Genomic DNA, 20,226 nt, shown 5'->3' on the forward strand with positions numbered 1-20,226 from the left:
TTAATTTAGTTTATTAAATTTAATATACTGCTTTTCTAGTAGTAATCAAAGCACTGTGCAGATATTCAGGTGAATTTTCAAAGGAGTTATGCATGTAAATGAAACATACTATTATAGCAATTTTAAAAAGCCATTTACCTGTGATAAGTGCATTTGGCGCATGTAAAACCTATGTACAATTCAATGGCATATACTGTAGCAATTTTCAAAAGTCCACGTAACACGCATAAAGTGTACAACCAAGTTTTAAACGTGTAAATGCTTCTGAAATTCAGGCACTAAGTGAATAACCTGTTTAGTATGGGTAAATTACTGGAGAAGGTAGTGTATCAGTAGTTAGCGGACTTTTAAAATGATAATCACATATTTCATTGCTTTCAAGGAGGATTCGTAAACTATCGAGACACTGCTTCTCTCACTAACTAATTATCTGCTACAGCAATTTGATTCTGGCACTGCTGTTCTTGCTTTTCAGATGTCACTTTAGCGTTTGATACTATTTCTCATGAAATCCTTTTATGCAGCTTGCAGCAATTGGGCATTCTAGGTAAAGTATTATCTTGGTTTTCTTCTTATCTAGTTTCCTGTCTCCAACAGGCCTGTGTTAATGGTACTATGTCCGATTAATTTGTAATGCCAACTGTTGTACCCCAGGGATTGTTTTATCAGCCGTACTTTTTTTTTTTTTTTTTAACATTTATATGCGTCCATTATGTTTTTTACTAGATTCTCTGGGTGCTCAGAAGTACAGCTATTTTTTCCAATCAAGGATAATGTTCCAACTACCTTTGCTTTTGCTCAACGGTTCTTCATAAGATTAATCTTTGGATGTGTAATAATCATTTAAAACTGAACCCCAGTAAAACAGAAATTCTCTGGTTTTTTTGATCTAAAACATTTAATAGACCATAATCTCTCCACTTTCCCTATAATTAGGTAATTCTATCCCATCTAAGGAATCAATTTGAAATCTAATGCCCAAATTTTAAAAGCCTGGCGTGCGTAAAAATTGGAGGATACGCGTGTGGCCGGGCCTTGCGTGCGCTGAGCACATTCTAAAAACAGCCTGGCCATGCGCATATCTCCCAATACATGCAGAAGTGCTGGGCTTGATCAAAGAGGTGGGGCCTGCGCGGGGAGGGGCAGAGGTTGACCAGGACAGCGGCTATTGGGCCCTGTCCCGTGGAAGCGAAAGCCATCACGCGGAACTTCCGAAATATAAAAAAAAAAGGTAGGGAAAGTGGTTTTAGGAGTTGGGGAGGAGAGAGGAAAAGGGAGGCAGAGTAGGAAGGGGTAAAGGAAAGTTCCCTCATAGTCCGCTTCTTAATTGGAGTGGACTGGGAGAGAACTGGGCAAAGGCCCAATCGCGTCGCCATGTGTAGATTGCAAAATTCCCCTTCCTGTGCACGTGATTCGTGGACCACCCGCATATGCGCACACGGCCATCGGATTTATAACATGTGCGCGCATGTTATCAAATCAGTGTGTCCATATGTGCATGCACTCCTTTTAAAATAGACTCCTAGGGATTCTTTGTTATGCGTGCCATCTGCGGCAGACCCGCGGCATGGCCTTCTCACCTTTTCTTAAGGACTCCAGCCTCTGGTTCCTTCTTGCTGGCGGCAGTGGGCTGCCAGCTCAGTCCTCGGGCCTTCCCAGATGCCTCTGGCCCCGCTGCAGTTTCCAGCGTTCCTGGTCCTGATGCTACTACTTGTCAGGCCTCTCCATGTGGCCCGCAGAGAGATGCCACCACTTGCACCGCGCCCCTCCCTAGGCGTGTGCGCATCGCTGATCCTTATGAAGGGACCGTGGCGGGAACTTGGCCGCGGTCCCGGATGATGACGTCAACCTCTGCATAGTATTTAAGCTCAGGCCCTGCTCCATAGCATTGCCTTTGCAACAGGTCTCCTCGCTACTCAAGTACTCGTTGCTACTAAGAGATTCATCTCTACTCCTCATTCCTGATCCTCATCGTTTCTGGTTCCTGTTCTCCTTGTTCCTACCCTGCTTCTGCTTCGGATTGATTACATGGACTTTGACCTCACTTTGCCTGACCCAGCGTACTGCCTATCTCCAGACCCAGACCACCGCTTCGTCCGACTACACTATTGACTATCTCTGTAATCAGACCTCAGCATTGCTTGCCACAGCCCTTGGATTGCCATTGGCTCTGACTCAAGCCTACCATTGGACGCCTCTTCTGGATGTGGACTTACTAGGCTTCGGCCTATCTTTGCTCGAGTGCCCTCAGTCTGCCTTTGTCTCATTGGCGCCCGAGTTTCCAGAACCTTACCCAGTCCAGAGTAGGACTACCCCATTCCTCGCCTGCTATCTCTGGGCTGAACCAGCTATCTCGAGGCCCACCTAAGTCCTGCCGGCCCTGGCACCCAAAGGCTCAACCCACGGGGAACGAGGGCTGGTATAGGTGAAGCTCCAGCAGCCTCTGCCTATCAGCCCACTCCACCTGCCAACGGTGGGGACCCGTAGGTTCTTACCTACGGGTTGCGTCAACCCCACTTTGGCCCAAAGGTCCACCTCGAAGGCAACAGGTTTCAAAGGCCATGGACCCGGTGGAGCCGCATGCCCTCCAGGCCATCCCAGGCCTGGCATCCAAGGTACAAGAACAGCAGCAGTTTCTTAAGGCATTGGCCTCCTCCATGGATCACCTTCACGCCCGGCTTGATGCCCTTACTAATAATCCAGCTTCTACTCCGGCTACTCTTCATCCACAGTCATCTCCATCGATGCCTCAGGCTTTTTTGGCCCTACCAGCACCCCCGTGCTTCAACGTGGACTCCAGACTCTGCAGAGGGTTCATTAACCAATGCTATATGCAATTTGCTCTGCAGCCCTCCGTCTTCCAGGACGAATTAACCAAAGTCACCTTCATCCTATCCCATCTCGAAGGGAAGGCGCTGGCTTGGGCTTCCCCCCTGTGGGAATGCTCGGATTCCTTGTTGAAGGAACTGTCTCAGTTTGTGGCTGTGTTTCGACGGACCTTCAATGATCCCGGGTGGCATGCCGTGGCAAGCACCAGTCTACTATACCTCCGCCAAGGTCAAAGAAGTCTCGTCGACTATACCATCGAGTTTCGGACTTTGGCCACGGAGCTCACCTGGCAGGAAGACTGCCTACAAGCTATTTACTTGGATGGACTTTCCTCACACAGCTGAAGGATGAGCTGGCTGCAAGGGAGCTCCTTTTCTCTCTTGAGGACCTTACAGACTTGTCAGGCCGAATCGACAACAGTCTCCAAGAGCATCACTGGGAGAGTTGGATGCCCAAGAAGTCTTCTTGGCTCGGTCCCATTCGCCACCGACCACAGACTCTGCCCCAAGCAGGGACACTATGGTGGCTAAGATGGAAGAACCTATGCAGTTGGGTCGTGGGCAGCTGACACCGGAAGAGCGCCTCTGGCGGAGACAAACTGGTCTGTGTCTGTATTGTGGAGCACCTGGCCACCATCTACAGACTTGTCCTATCTATCCAGGAAACTTCCTGGCCCTAGTTCAATAGAGGTCCTAAACTTGGGCACAACATCTCCGGCCCCCCAGTTATCTGTACCAATTACCTTGATCTGGAATTCCTGGGCCTTTCCAGTGCTTGCTCTGGTAGATTCAGGAGCAGGAGGTAATTTTATTCTCAAGGACCTTGTCCAGCTCCTGGGTATAAAGACTCATTCGCTTGTGACTTCCTTATGCATTGCATCAATTTATGAAGAGATGCTACCTAGTCAAATCTCTCTTATTACTGAACCCGTCAAGCTGCACACTGGTGCCCTACACACTGAGGAACTCGAACTGTTAGTGTTGGAGAAATCCATCCACCCGGTGGTTCTTGGACTCCCCTGGCTACAGAAGCACTCTCCCCAGTTTAATTGGGTTTCATTGAAACTGGTGGAGTGGGGTCCTGCCTGCCACCAGTCTTGTCTCCAGAAAGTGGTACCTCCATCCATAGTTCCTTTGGCTGTCACTTCCTCTGGCATACCTGCCCCCTACTTAGACTTCGAGGACGTGATCTCAAAGCAAAAAGCAGACCTTCTTCCGCCTCTTCGGAGGTTCGATTGCCCTATTGATCTCCTTCCAGGGACCACGCCTCCTCGAGGACGCACCTACCCTCTTGTCTCAGCCCGAGACAGAGGGTAGGTGTGTCTTGAGGTTTTTTTTTTTTAATTTCTGTGTACTTGGCTCTAGTCAAGAGATCAGTCAGTTCCAAAGTGTGAGTCCTGCCAGTGAGAGGGTGCGATCTTTTGTGGAGCTGAGGTGGGTGGGTTGGGGGAGGGGGTTTCTAGGGTTCCTTTATATGCGGTTCTAGTGGGATGGTTGGACGAATGTAGGGGGAGGGAATTGTCAAGCCAGTGAAAGTTATCATTATGAAGGGTTTTGTGTATAATTGCGAGACTCTTGTAAAGGATTCGGAAGGATATTGGAAGCCAGTGGATTCCTTGAGGACAGGGGTAATATGGTCTGTTTTGCAAGTGTTTGTTATAATTCTTGCAGTTGCATTCTGTAGATTTGGAGTGGTTTGATGGTTGCAGCAGGGAGGCCTAGTAGTAAGGAGTTGCAGTAATCGATTTTTGAAAAAATAGTGGATTGGAGGACAGTACGGAAGTCATTGAGGTGGAGGAGTGGTTTAAGTTTTTTGAGGACATGGAGTTTGAAGTAGCACTCCTTTATAGTTGCGTTGATGAATTTTTTTAGGTTGATTTGGTTATTGATTATAACGCCAAGGTCTCGTACTTTTTGCTGGAGGGTGGTCGAGAGGGGGTGAGGGTTACTGTCTGGTGGGGGTGCTGCATTATTGTGTGGAGACAAATCCGAGGCACTGGACGTAACAGGCTCCCTAAAAAACCAGTGGCCTGGCCCCTTCCCGCTTCATTGGGTGGACAGGGAAATGAGATATCTGGGCATTAAGATCCCCACTAACATTCAAAATATTTATCGATGCAATGTAATGCCTTTACTTCTTAAGACAAAGGAGAGGCTGGAGCAATGGAGAGCACTTCCCCTCTCAATCAGTGGAAGAATTAAATTATTTAAAATGATGGAGCTCCTACGATGGCTTTATGTTCTTCAAATGTTGCCCCTATAGCTCCAAAGGAAGTACATAAAGGCTTTGGAGAGGAGTTTGGGTGTTTTCCTATGGAGGGGGAAAAGGGCGCAGATTGCACTGTCAACTCTACAGTCCCCATGGGAAAAGGGGGGAATGGACTGCCCGAACAATACAGGACTATAATCTAGCATGTCTTCTCCAACATGTTCAGGACTGTTTGCTGGGCTCTGAAAAATACACACCCAACAGTTTCCACAAGGCATGCTACGGTTCCACTAAATTTCAGAATTTATTGCACGTGTCCGGCAACACTGTTCTTAGGGAGATCTCCCGAAACCCTTTTCTTCTCAACTGCAGGATAGCATGGCAAGGTTTATGTCACCGACTTGGGGTTTCATGGGAAGTGTCAGCCTTCCTCTCGATACGTGGACATCCTAGTTTTCCCCCTGGACTCAGACTCTCGGTACTCTCTGCCTGGGAGGCTAAAGGCTTGGAGTTTCTTCCTCAATTCCTGCAGAAGGATACTGGACGGGTACTCCCATTTGCCATACTGAGACGGGACTAATATCTTCTGTTTTAAAATCTACCCATACCATCGAGTGATCAGAAATGACTGGAGGGCCTAAATCCGCCCCCAACACAGTTGAGAAAAAATTTTGGGAGACCAAAATATAATCAATCCTAGAAGAAGAGCTACAGGCTCAAGAAATGGGAGTAAAGTCTTTAATTTCTGGATCCATCAAAATTAGACATTATTGGAGAATAACGCAAAATTCCCTCTTCCTCATTTCCCCGTAACCATCCATCTCTCTCCAGCCAAAAAAACCTCCCATTTGGGGAGCATGAGGTACGCCTTATATGTGAATGGGTGCCATCCGCCTTTAAAAGAGCAGGGACAGAGGAGGGCAGCTCACAGGATTGCTAATGTATTCATAATCATAATCCCCCCCCTCAAACCCCTGATAACCTCACTAGGCAGCTGAACGAACTTTCAAAAACCCAGATGGAGCAGAGTGAGCCCTTTAATTGCCTGATCTCCCCAAGAAGGAGAAACCATCCCTCAAGAACCCCAAAGCTACTCTTTTTTTTTTTTTTTTTTAACTCTAAGGAAACTACAAATCCAATAATAGTCCAAGTTTTCAGGCCTGGTGTCGTCTCCGTCATGGCCCCGAGGATAGTGATCTCCAGACCAGACACTCAGCAATTGGCAACCCGATCAACCCCAAGATGCCGCAGGGTCATCTCCGCTACGGCCCCAGGGACCTCTCACTCGTCTGCAATCCTTACCTGCCACAAGAACAACTCAAAGTGAAACAAAAGGACTGCCTCCAGCACAGCCCTGCTGGGATCTCCAGAGTCATTCAGTAGACAAGGCATCTTTGAGAGAAGGGGAAAACGCTCACCTATGTGAGGTGTACATGCCAGATGAGAGCTCTTAGTCCCAGCTCGCTCCGATGCTCAAGTAAGCTAAGAGAGGCCCTGGGAGGGCACGATCACATAAACCTCGAGGTTCCTCGCGACTCTTGGTGAGAACGTACCTTGAATACTGTGTACAATTTTGTTCACCGCATCTCAAAAAAGATATAGTTGCAATGGAGAAAGTACAGAGAAGGGCAACCAAAATGATAAAGGGGATGGAACATCTCCTCTTTGAAGAAAGGCTGAAGAGGTTAGGGCTGTTCAGCTTGGAGAAAAGACGGCTGAGGGGGGATATGATAAAGGAGAGGTCTTGAAAGAGTATATATGAATCGGTTATTTACACTTTCGGATAATAGAAGGACTAGGGGGCATTCCATGAAGTTAGCAAGTAGCACATTTAAGACTAATTTTGATTAGTGGCAGCTGACGGCCTGAGAGCGGGAGATTGCTTCCGGGACCTCCACTGGACCACCAGGTACTTTACAATTTTTTTGGGGGGGATGCAAAAGAATAAAATTTAAAGGGTCGGGGGTGGGTTTGGGGTTTATTTTTAAGTGCCCTTTCTTCCTGCCCCCCCCCCCCCCCCAAAACGAGAACACCACGAAAAAGTTTGTGGGGTTTTCCTATTGGGTTCAGGGGCCCCCCGAATTCTGACGAGTTTGAAAATATCTTCCGATATTTTCAATCGTCAGAAAAACGATTCACATCCCTAGTGGTTAGTGCAGTCAGTGTAGCTGGGTTCAAAAAAGGTTTGGATAAGTTCTTGGAGGAGAAGTCCGTTAACTGCTATTAATCAAGTTTCCTTAGGGAATAGCCACTGCTATTAATTTCATCAGTAGCATGGGATTTTCTTGGGGTTTAGGTAATTGCCAGGTTCTTGTGGCCTGGTTTGGCCTCTGTTGGAAACAGGATGCTGGGCTTGATGGACCCTTGGTCTGACCCAGCATGGCAATTTCTTATGTTCTTAACAGCCATTTGTAGTGAAAATTTCCATTCCACAGCACTTGCAGCACTTCTTTGAAATCTCGCCTTTTCTTAATTGTAAGTGGTGAAAGATCTTGGAGCACTTCCATTTTGGGCCCATACCACAAAATGTCTTTCGTTTTCCATGCTTGAGTCATCACTTTTTCCTTTATCTTATATTCATGAAAGCATACTACAATATTCTAGGCAGATTTCCTTGCGGGCATGCCAGGGTCCTATGAGCTCTATCCAGCAATATTTTAGGGAGCGCCACCCTATCCTTAGCATTGCTCAAAATTAGAGCACAAATATTTATTTTTTTTATTTATAAAGTTCATTTATATATAAAATTTTATATATCATTATTTAGAAGGTTCCATCACAATGGTGACTGTCTTTGTGCAATCAGAGTAGGCAGTGTCCTGAGGGACTTCCCTTAATTGCAAGTTCCCTCTTCGGGACCTATTTTCCAGGTCCTCTGTCCAAGTTTTCAGGTGAGCATTCTCTTCCTGTAGCTGTTTCAGGGCGTGCCGCAGATTTTCACAGGCTCTCTCCTGCTTATCCAGCCTGTGCTCCACAGCCTCTACCCGATCTCCCAGCTCAGCACATTCTCGCCACAGCTCATCCACAATCGATTTTAGTTCCTGCTTTAAGGAGCCCATATCAGCCCTTAGCTTGCTGAACCAGAGATGGAAATCATCCCTGGAGAGAGGAAGCTCTGCTTGCCACAAGGGAGCGCCCATTTCCTCACCGGCCCCGTGGCTATCCGACTCACCTCCATTTTATTCGGCCCCTTCCACTACTAGGCCCCCAGCTTTTTTCATCGTGGCCACTTCAAAAGAAAATTGTTTGAGGTCAATCGATTTTTTGTGCCCAGACCTCTCCAGATCAGGCACAGTGCAGGAAGGAAACGTCGCCTGTGCTCAGTGACCTGATGGCAACGTTACAAGGGAGATTAGAAAGTTCAGGGTTGGGAGCACGGACCTTAAGTGGCCATTTGTCGGCATGACGTCACTTCCTCCCTCAAAGGGCTCACACCATTTTAATAGGCCTTCTCTGGACTGCTTCTACTTTGTTTAGATCCTTCCAGAGTTCAGGCTTCAGAACTGACAAAATACTCCAGGCAAGATTTCACTCATGACCAGTAAAGAGGCATTAACACCTTCATTTTTTTACCGGCCATTATAATGCTTCCTATGCCCTCTAACATCCCTCTGGCCAACTACTGTCACACTGTGTTGCTACCTTGAGATCCTCAGATATGCTCATTCTGAAATCTCTCTGCTGCTTGGCAAATGAAAGCTCAAAACATTTTTGCAGGACGAATCCACTTCTTGAGGGGGGGGGGGGGGGGGACTGAAAAATAATTAGAGTTAAGTTCTTGCCTTTGAATGTAAAGCCCTTACTGACATATCCCTTTGTGCTTGGATTTCAGCATTGCAGTTAGAGCACAGAACAGTGAATCTGAGAGTTCTCTATCCATCACTTACTTAGCTTCACAGGGAGGTCAATTCACTTCAAATACACAGGCAGATGCATCAAACCGTGGTAGTGCTATAACGCATGTTAAGTATATAACAGTGATTTTGCGTGATATTTTGCATCTCCCTGCCAAGGTTCCCTCCATTGTTACAATGACCTTCTTTGAATGCAATTTGCATGCATGAAAAAGGCAAATGCATGCAAAGAAGGTAATGCTTAAGCAATCCTATGCAAATATTTTAACGCAGCCAACCGAGAAGCCATGTGACTGGGGTAGGTCCAGGGATTATACCTTACCTTTTGGGGGGGGGGGGGGGGAGAGATATGGGAAGAAGGGCTAGGGCCTGCACTTAATTTTTACTGATGAATTAGGATAGGGATGATGAACTCCAGTTCTCGAGTGCCACAAACAGGTCAAGTTTTCAGGATATCCACAAGGAATATGCATGAGATAGATTAGCATTCAATGGAGGCAGTACATGCAAATCTTTCTCATGTAGATTCCTTGTAGATACCCTGACAACCAGGCCAATTTGTGACACTTGAGGACTAGAATTCTCCATCCCTGAACTAGGGGGTGGAGGTGGACCTGTACCCAAATATTTAATATTGGACTTTGGCGGAGGGGCTGGGGAAGTCACTACACAGGCTCATTTTTTCCAGTTTTGTATTTTGGGATGTCTTGAGCCGGGGGTCAGAACTGACTCCTGCTCAATCTCCCCTCTTTACTGCGATATTTATTTTTTGGGGGGCCTGTAGCCCTTTAAGGAGATGGCAGTCCCTTGAGGTTGGCCACAAGACAAAAGAAAGCAAATGTTGCTTACCTGTAACAGGTGTTCTCACAGGACAGCAGGATGTTAGTCCTCACATATGGGTGACATCACAGGATGGAGCCCAATCATGGAACACTTTTGTCAAAGTTTCTAGAACTTTGACTGGCCCCTACTGGGCATGCCCAGCATGGCACTAACCCTGCAGCCAGCAGGGGTCCCTCTTCAGTCTTATTTAAAAGCTACAGGTAGTGCCAAAAAATAAAATAATAAAACGAACCCAACACCGTGGGGTGGCAGGCGGGTTTCATGAGGACTAACATCCTGCTGTCCTGAGAGAACACCTGTTACAGGTAAGCAACATTTGCTTTCTCACAGGACAAGCAGGATGGTAGTCCTCACATATGGGTGAGTACCGAGCTGAGGATGTCCAAACAGGCACCAAATGTACCCAAAGGCGTGCAACAGGCACAACAACTGGGGTGGAATTTGGTAGAAGGCATCCTGAACCCCACCGGGCAGGCGGAAGGGTGTTGGTACGTCACGTCGTAAATAGGTTACGCAAGACAGACTGGCCGAAGATGGAATCTTGTCTTCCGGCTTTGTCTAAGCAATAGTGGGCTGTAAAAGTATGGAGAGAACTCCAAGTGGCAGCCCTGCAAATGTCAGGAAGCGGCACCGATCATAGGTGTGCTACTGAAGTCGCCATGGCCTTCACAGAGTGTGCTTTAACACGGTCTTGGAGTGGAATGCTCGCTTGCTGATAGCAAAAGGATATGCAGTCCGCTAGCCAGGAGGAGAGAGTCTGCTTACCCACAGGCTGCCCCAATTTTTTAGGATGGAAAGACACAAATAATTGAGTGCTCTTCCTGTGGGCAGCTGTACGGTCTAGGTAGAAAGCTAGAGCCCGTTTGCAGTCAAGGGTATGCAGAGCCTGCTTTCCTGGATTGGAATGGGGCCTGGGAAAGAAGGTAGGTAGTGTGATGGATTGATTGAGATGAAACACTTGATACTACCTTAGGTAAGAATTTAGAGTGAGTGCGAAGTACCACCCGGTCCTGCAGAAGTTTAGTGTAAGGCGGATAGGTAACTAGGGCCTGTAACTCACTAACTCTGCGAGCCGAAGTGATTGCCAAAAGGAAAATCACTTTCCATGTGAGAAAGCGAAGTTCACAGGTTTGGAGAGGCTCAACTGGTGGTTTCATGAGCTGACTCAAAACCAGGTTGAGGTCCCAAGAAGGGGCCGGAGAATGCAGTGGAGGCTTGAGGTGAAGCAAGCCTTTCAGAAATCGTGTGACAAGGGGTTGTACTGAGATAGGGACCATCCCTGATACCTTTATGGAAGGCGGCTACCGCACTGACATGCATTCTAGTGGAGGAAGTTTTAAGACCTGACTCTGACAAGTGCCAGAGGTAGTCTAGAAACTTTGGGATTGGACAGGTAAAAGGATCAAGGGCCTGAGAAGAGCACCATGACGTGAACCTGTTCCATTTGTAGGAATATGATTTTCTTGTGGAAGGCTTCCGTGAAGCAATCAAGACACGGGAGACTGGGTCAGAAAGGTTAAGCAGCTGAAGGATTAACCTTTCAACATCCATGCTGTCAGGGACAGGGCCTGAAGATAGGGGTGGCGAAGGCACCCGTCGTTTTGAGTGATTAGAAGTGGGTCTGTTCCCAGAGGAATGTGCCTGCGAATGGAAAGATCCTGAAGAATTGGAAACCACACTTGGCGGGGCCAGTGGGATGCTATCAGGATCGTGGTTCCCTTGTCCTGACGTAACTTCACGAGAGTCTTCGAGAGAAGTGGAAGTGGAGGGAATGCGCATAGGAGAGCGGTTGACCATGATAGGGAGAACGTGTCTTTTGGTGGATAATGTTGGCTGCGAGAAATTGCCTACTTTGTGATTCTAGGGTGACGCAAATAGGTCTATTTGAGGGTAACCCCATTCTTGGAAGATGGAGCTCGCTACTGAGGGGTTTAGAGACCATTTGTGTGGTTGGAAGGTGCGACTCAACTTGTCTGCCAACATGTTGTCCACTCCCAGCAAGTAGGTGGCCCTGAGGTACATTGAGTGGGAAAGGGCCTCCGCCCATATCTGTGCAGCTTCCTGACACAGAAGGTAGGATCCTGTCCCTCCCTGCTTGTTGATTTATTTATTTATTTATTTTTAATTTTTATAGACCGAAGTTCTTGTAGGAACTACAAATCAATCCGGTTCACATACAACTTTTAAATGCCCAAAAAGAGTAGTGGGCTTTACATAGAACAGATGAACAATAAAACAGGTAACAATAGAACAACAACAATAATGATGGAACAAATAGAATAGATAACCAATTAAACATAGTACTATGGTAATAAATATTATATAGAAAATAAATATAAAAGAGATAGAGTAAATGAAGTGTGAGTACAGTATAAATACAAAAGATGAAAGAGCTCAAAAATTAAGGTACAGTTGAAAAAATCCTAATAGGAAAAACAGTGAGATAACCCATGATTAGGGTTAAAAGACTTGATTAGGTAGCATTAGATGATTAGCATGTTGATGTACCACATGGCCACCTGGTTGTCCGTCTGGATCAGGATGACATGATTGGACAGGCAATCCTGAAATACTCAGAGCGTATCAAATTGCTCGTAACTCCAGGAAATTTATTTGGTGTTTGGCTTCCTCTGGAGACCAGGAACCTTGTGTCTGGAGATCGGCCACATGGGCTCCCCACCCGAAGTTGGAAGCATCCATCGGTGGTTAGACTTATTTGAGAGAGCAGAGCCAGTCTCCTCTTTGAAGAAGAGGAAGCAGGGAGCCTAAGGTTACCATCTTGAACTTTTCTCTCTGGAGGTACTTGTTGAGGGCTCGTAGATCCAAAATTGGACGAACGCCTCCCTATCTTTTGGGGATTAGAAAGTACCAGGAATAGAATCCAAGGCCTTGCTGAGGGAATGGTACTGGTTCTATTGCTCTGGACTGGAGTAGGAGGGAGGCCTCCTGCTCCAGGAGCAATGAATGGTCGGATGTTTTCCACATCATTAGAGGTGGGGAATCCGGAGGGATGGAGAGAAAGTTGAGATGATAGCCTTGAGCAATTATTGCTAGGACCCAGTAGTCCGAGGTAATTGATTGCCATATGTTGTTGAAATGGCACAAGCGGCCTCCCACTGGGAGATTTGGTAATGGAATCTGGCTGCTGCTCTCTATGCAAGAGTCAAAAACCAGAAGCAGGGCCTGGTTGGGGAGCTGTCTGTGGCTTTTGCTTTCAGGTTTGACGTGACTGTGATTTGAGGAATGGTCTCGCAGAAAGGCATCTGGGTGCTGGAGGGTAGGACTTCTTTGGTCTATAAAAAGACTTTTTAGAATCCTTCCGGAAAGGCTGTTTAGAAGGATAATCCGAAGGTATCAGAGAGAGCTGTCTGAGAGTCTCATGATAGTCCTTTAGTTCAGCCACTGTCTTTTGAATCTGCTCGCCAAAGAGATTTGTCTCCTATGCAGGGGAGGTCGGACAACCGCTCTTACACTTCCGGTCGAAGGTCTGAAGACTTGAGCCAAGCCCATCGTCTTGCTGAAATAGTGGCTGCAGATACACTGGTTGCAGTGTCAAAGATATCGTAACATGATCTAATCTCATGTTTGCCTGCCTCCAAACCCTTATTAAGTAGGGTGTGGAACTTTTCTGGAAGTGACTGAGGCATGGAGGTTGTCAAGTCTTGCAGTTGCTTAAAAATTATCCTATTATATTGGATCATATATAGTTGGTAAGCAGCAATTCGGAGGATCAGCATTGAACCTTGAAAGACTCGGCGACCAATAGTATCCAAAAACTTCTGTTCCTTGCCAGGGGGAAAGTATGAGTTTTCGACCTTTTTGCTTTCTTTTGCGCAGATTCAACCACCAGAGACTGGTGATCTAACTGAGGCTTTTGAAAGCCTGGAGCTGACTGCACCAAATAGGTAGAGTCCGTTTTTCTGTGGACTGGTTCAATGGAGCCAGGATGTTCCCAAATTCTTTTTGAGAAGGTCAAGAAGAACTTGATGGATGGGGATGGAGGTGATTTCCTTGGGCGCGTCCCGGAATTGAAGCAACTCCATCATTTGATGTCTGTCATCCTGTTCCGTCAGTAACTGGAAGGGGACCAATTCAGACATGTCCTTCACAAAATTTATGAAAGAAAGGTCCTCTGGAGGAGAATGCTTTCTACTTTCAGTAGGTGAAGGTGGTGAAGGCAAATCATCGGTGTCTGGTGAAGAATCAGCAGTCCAGGTATCATAAGGATCAGCACCTGTCGCTCTAGGAACTGTAGAGGGACGGGGTAGTTGGATACCTGAAGGTCCCGGTTTAGGCTCCGAAGGCATCGGAGGAATAACCGGAGGCACTGATGAAAGCAATGAAGGCCCTGGCGCAAGCATCAATGGCATCGGTGGATGGCTCGATGGCGCCGATGGAGGTATCGGTACCGATCTCGATGGCTGAGGCAGAACTCCTGATGGAGGGATGCGGAACAGTGTTTCTTCTCCCGATGATAAAGTCAGCAGGGAGGGCACCGGAGCCATCGGTGACCCAGGATCCACCAGTGGAAAAGCTGCAATAAGCGCTTCCATCCTCGATAGCAGTGGTGCCAATGCTGCTGGAATCGGGTCGGTGCCGGGGGAACCTGGAGCCGGTGCATTGCCTTGTCGATGGCCTCCTGAACCATCCGGTCCAGTTCTTCTCTGAGAGCTGGAGCAAGCAGCCCTCGCTCCGGAACAGAAGGAGGCAGAGGCGTAGCCGGAGGGACCACCATTAGAGGCAGAGTCGCGGCTCCCGATGCCCTGTTGGGTGAGGGTTTCCTCGGTGACCCGGTCATCGAAAAGGTCGGTGCCTTTTCTGGACAGGGTTTCTTCGGCGGCGGCTCGGACAATGGCGAGGTCGATGGTTTTGATGCCTTGATGGTCCGAGACTGTCGGTGCTGATGGCGATGTTTCTCCTTACGATCCCCTCAGTCCTGAGGGGGAAAAGAGGGTGTTGAAGGCCGAGAAGTGATCGATGCCGGGCAGTCACCGGTCGATGCTGACGCGACATTGACAGTGCCGGTTCAGATGATGTCGATGCAATGGACAGAGTCGGGGTTTGAGCCATTCTGGCCTTGCAACCTTTTGGTGTCATTAGGGCACATTTGGTGCAGGTCAAGACATCGTGCTCTCGTCCAAGACACATTACACAGACTTTATGCGGGTCTGTAATGGACACGGTACGAGTACAGTCCGGACACCGACGGAACCCCGACGCCATGGCCATAGAAAAATCAAGCCGCGGTACAGTCGACGGCCAGTAGGCTACGAGGGCCAAACTTGACTGTAATCGAGGAAAAACGGGTAAAAACTTACTGGAGTACCGCGGACTGAAAAAAGTTAACAGAGGGACCCCTGTGGGGCAATTTAACTTTAAATAATTCCATGAGGAAAATTCCTGCCAGGAATCCTTGCAGAGCTCCTTAACCATGTGGCTACTGCTGCGTGGAAAAAAGAAGACTGAAGAGGGACCCCTGTTGGCTGCAGGGGTGGTGCCATGCTGGGCATGCCCAGTAGGGGCCAGTCAAAGTTCTAGAAACTTTGACAAAAGTGATTGGGCTCCATCCTGTGATGTCACCCATATGTGGAGGACTACCATCCTGCTTGTCCTGGGAGAATGTGCTATACAGCTGCAATGTTTTCTCTGGGGAGTGGCCCCATTATTGCAGTAACCAACCCCCCCTCCCTGCGATAGTGGGACACCCCTCCTGCGATAAAACATCGCAGCTTAATGCAATTTGGACAGGGGTCTACGGGCCCCCTCGGCCAGTTGGGTTTTTAGGACATCCCTATTGAATATGCATGAGATTTATCTGCATGCAGTACCTCCTGTGAATACAAATATTTCTCTTGCATATTCATTAGGAATACCTTGAAAAACCAAATGGCTGGGGAGGCCCATAGGACCAGTCTGAGCACCCCTGATCTAGGGGACAGTTTGTTTAAAATATGTCTGAAGAATGTCTAAGCTTGCAAATCCTCTTTTTCTTTTTTATGCTCCAGGAATACATGCATTTGGCCACTTAGTGTCACTGTTGCTGTGGAAGAACCAGCAGAAGACTTAACAGCAGGATATCCAATGAATACAGAAGTATGAAGTGAAAACGTGGATCTCCTGTAGCCCTCTCCAAATTAATCCCTGTCAGATCATCAAATTGTTAGATAAATTGCTTTCCTCTGAATCCCTTTATAGCCGACATGATAGCCAAAATATTAGAAGTTCATGTGGGCAACATATTCCTTAATTTATAGATACAAAATTGTAACCCTAACTGGATAAAATAAGCTCATCTTAATAGTCTGACACAGCTAATCACTAACAACTATGTAATACAAAGAAGTCTATTAAAATGCTTCAGAATCTGATGCTTTACTAAATGAAATCCTGAGATAGCATCAGAGATCAAACTGGCAACAGAGTTGTGGGAAATTAACTAGTTAAATCATGGCTGCTTTTCCCAGAAGCGCTCCCTGAATTTCTGCGTGCGTAACAAAATGCACATTTTCTAATTCCAAGTTTCAGCTCTCATAGGAAAACATAGGCAAGTCTGGTTAGGATTGCTTATTAGCATGGATGAAGACAGCTGGGCATCCAGATGACTATTTTTAATGTTTTTTTTTCTCTGTTCCTTTGGGTTTCCAGCTCAATCAGAATCAGGACTGGGATTTAGCACCATAATCCTTTATTCAGCTACTTATTTTTACCCCATGTTTTCTATCTCCTCCCACCCACCCCAGCCTTTCCAGTGATGGTCCTTGGTCAGTGCACACTGACTGTAGCTTCCTTCAGAGCTTGGTATGTATACATCCCGAGTCTGACCAGTAGGGGTTACCAATGAACATGGCTGAGACTCTCGCCCCAACCAAGAGCCGTGACAGCATCCTCAGCCCTGGACAGACCAAGGAGCCGAAGGTCTGAGCTGGAAACTGAACCCAGTAGCAGTGTGGAGTGCTACTGCTGAGCCAGTGGTCCAACCACGTTAAATGATTTAAAGTATCTTTATTCAAGACAAATTCATAATTTCTTTTCTTTCTGTTTTTTTTTTCCATGTCTGGCTCACTTTCTTCAGCGTGCTTCCAGCCCCATTGGAATCTTCCCTGATGCTGCTCAATGTCATTTATGTTGGGTAGCTGGAAGCTGCCATGCAATAGGCAGTCACTAGGTTTCCCCCTTCCCCCTCCCCCAGACCCAACTGGGGTGCAACAGACCTCATCAGAGGACCACAGATTATAATTCCCTTTGGAATCCCAGCCATAGTTGCTGAGGTCGCACAATGGCTATGAATACAGCATCCCCAGCCTGAACCCAAATAACAAGCCCTAGGATGGGAGAGTTGGGTTCTACATCTCAAACAGGTTCCAGAGGATAGACTGGCCGAACCTGTCACATCGGCCATACTTATCTAAACAGTAACATGATGTAAATGTGTGTTAAGAACTCCACATTGCAGCCTTGCAGATCTCCTCCACAGGAACTGCTTGCACTGCCTTGGCTTTGACAGAATGAACCTTGACATGATCCCCAAGATGCAGTCCTGCCTGGGCATAACAAAACGAGATGCAATCTTCTAGCGAATCGGGTATAGTCTGTTTGGCAACAGCAACGTCCAACCTATTCCTATCAAAATAAATAAAAAGTTGGGTGGACTGTCTATTAAGGATGTGAATCGGGCTTCGGACGATTGAAAATATCGGACGATATTTTCAAAATCGTCAGAAATCGGGGGCTCCCCCAAAACGATAGGAAAGCCCCTCGATATTGATCGTGGGGGTTCTCTTATCGTTTTGGGGGAGGGCAGGAAAAACGGCACACAAAAATAACCCCTAAACCCACCCTGACCCTTTAAAACTAATCCCTTAGCTTCCCCCACCCTCCCGACCCCCCCAAAAACTTTTTACGGGTACCTGGTGGTCCAGTGGGGGTCCCTGGAGCGATCTCCCGCTCCCGGGCCATTGGCTGCCACTAATCAAAATGGTGCCGATGGCCCTTTGCCCTTACCATGTGACAGGGTATCCGTGCCATTGGCCGGACCATGTCACATGGTAGGAGCACTGGATGGCTGGCGCCATCTTGTGCTCCTACCATGTGGCAGGGGCTGACCAATGGCTTCCCGATTAGTAAGACAGAAGGTAGCTCGGCACCCAGAAGCAAACCTCAAACACTCAGGGAGATTAACTTTTAATTTAGGTTGAATTTTCTTTTCCTCCTGAAAAAATGGCTTTATAAATCCATACATCCTCCCTTAGTAAACTGGATAACTTTTTGAGTCAGCTAAGATGAAGTTCCACGTGAGGCATCAATAAGCAATGATGGTAACTTTCATTCTGGCACGCGGACAGACACGTATGCGTGTTTGCACACGTACATGGACGCGTCCATTTTATAACATAAGCGTATTTGCCCACACATTATAAAATCAGGACGCGCATACATGTGCGCACAATTTTATATGGGTGCGCGCAAATTCCATGTCTCCCATGTAAATGGGGGGGTATTTTGTAAGATATGCGTGCTAACAGCAATGCCCATTTACCCAGTTTATTCCCAGTTTGCCCAGTTAAATAAGACTTCCTTACCCCTCCAGTTAACTAGCCTTTCTTTTACCCTACCTGCCTCGATCCTCGAAACTCTGAGTAGCTTAGTTTTTTCGTTTTTCTTCTTATATCTCCTCCATAGCAGAAGTAAAGTTACACGGTAGGGGACCCCGGCGCGCACTTGTGCGTTTAAATACTCACATGCACATTTTTACTTACGGATTTGAACCGCCCATGTCCTGCCCAGGCTCTGCCTACGCCCCGCTCATTTTTGGTCTTTTGCATTTGTGCGTGTACCAGGAGATACACGTGTATGTGGTTGCTTTTTAAAATCCACATGGTGCGCGCTGGCCGGATACACACATGTACCTCCCGGCTTTGGTGTGCATAGGCCTTTTAAAATCTACCAGAATATTAGGTGAAAAGCAATGTTCAACTGCATTCCAAGTGAACTGAATGACTGCAATGCATGGCATTAATCCCTTAGCGCTCATTCAGAATGTTCATGACTACTGCCTGCTTTGAAAACATAACCCCCCCCCCCCCCAAAAAAAAGCAACTTTTAAACAAACCTTTCAGATTAATTACAGCCCTCTAAACCACTGCCCCAAGTTAAAGACTATGGGGCCAATTTTCAAAGAGTTTAGGCTCCTAACTTTTAGCATTAGCCCCTTAAATTGGCCCTTTTGAAAATATGCTAGGGCTGAGTGCCTATATTTAGACTCCTAATTTCATTACTCTCCTAAATTTAGGATCCTAAAAAGTGGGTAGCTACAGGGGGGAGGAGTTAGAGCAGGGAAACACAGTTAAGAGCTGAGCTCCGGTTTTCAGACCTAGGCACCTAAATCTAGGCAAATGAATAGTGTTGCGCCGGAGGTGGTCCCTTGGGCCGAGGTGGGGTTGATGCTACCCGTAGGAGGGATCTTATGGGTCCCCATCGTCGGCAGGCAGAGAGGGCTGATGGACGGAGGCTGGCGCTTCACCAATACCAGCCCTCGTTCCCCGCGGGTTGAGCCTTTGGGTGCCGGGGCCGGCTGGATTAGGTGGCCTCCGTCAGTGGTCGATGGGTGGATAAAGGTCAGCCCAGAGGCAGCAAATGGTGTAGGTATCAGTCTGTACTGGATGAGGAAGAGTCCTGGAGACCCGGGCGCCAATAGGAACACAGTCTGACAGAGGGCGCCCGAGCAATAGCAGGCCGAAGCCTGAATGAACCACATCCAGGACAAAGGCTGAAGAGGCGTCTCTAAGCAAGCTGGGTTCTGGGCTGGCGACAGTCTGGAAGCAGTGGCAAGCAAGGTTGAGGTCTAGACGATAGAGATGAGCTTCGTTTTTTTCTACCAAGTCGTTTTTTGAGTTGGACGCTTCGGGGTAAAGTTCATTTTTCCTCGGTTAGTTTTTTTGAAAAACAAACAAAAACTAAACGGGGAAAAACGAAACGGGCCCAAAAAATGACGCGGGAAAACGAAGCTAAAAAAAACCCCATCCCAAGCATTAAAATTTACTATAATACATTAAATACAACCCCCCCACCACCATCCCGATCCCTCCCCAAGACTTACTAACATCCCTGGTGGTCCAGCGGGGTCCCGCGAGGGATTTCTCCCTCCATGCCGATGGGCTGACTGGCCTGCCTCGATCAAAATAGCGCCGATAACCTTTGACCTACTATGTCACAGGGGCTACCGGTGCCATTGGTCAGCCCCTGTCACATGGCCATTGGCGCCATCTTGTGCTCCTACCATGTGACAGGGGCTGACCAATGGCACCGGTAGCCCCTGTGACATAGTAAGGGCAAAGGCTATCGGCGCCATTTTGATTACTGGCAGCCGAAGGTCCGAGTGCAGGAGGTTGCTCCCGGACCCCCGCTGGACCACCAGGGACTTTTGGCAAATCTTGGGAGACCCTCCTGACCCCCACAAGACTTGCCAAAAGTCCGGCGGGGGTCCAGGAGCGAC

At 47.5% G+C, this 20,226-nt stretch overlaps 1 protein-coding gene and 1 long non-coding RNA gene across 3 annotated transcripts in view; one reads left to right on the forward strand and one right to left on the reverse strand.

Annotated features, from left to right (window-relative positions):
• LOC115094480 overlaps positions 1–16,067 on the forward strand; it is a 67,510-nt gene extending 51,443 nt beyond the window's left edge. For both annotated transcript variants that reach the window (XR_003857565.1, XR_003857564.1), the window contains exons 2-3: positions 476–547; positions 15,740–16,067. This is a non-coding gene — a long non-coding RNA (uncharacterized LOC115094480). The remainder of the gene's footprint in view (positions 1–475; positions 548–15,739) is intronic.
• The window catches only part of RNF128 (ring finger protein 128), a 244,334-nt gene that overhangs the window by 205,035 nt on the left and 19,073 nt on the right, over positions 1–20,226 (reverse strand). The gene's annotated exons all lie outside the window — the stretch shown is intronic.

Source organism: Rhinatrema bivittatum, chromosome 6, assembly GCF_901001135.1.
Source record: "Rhinatrema bivittatum chromosome 6, aRhiBiv1.1, whole genome shotgun sequence".
Lineage (NCBI taxonomy): Eukaryota > Metazoa > Chordata > Amphibia > Gymnophiona > Rhinatrematidae > Rhinatrema > Rhinatrema bivittatum.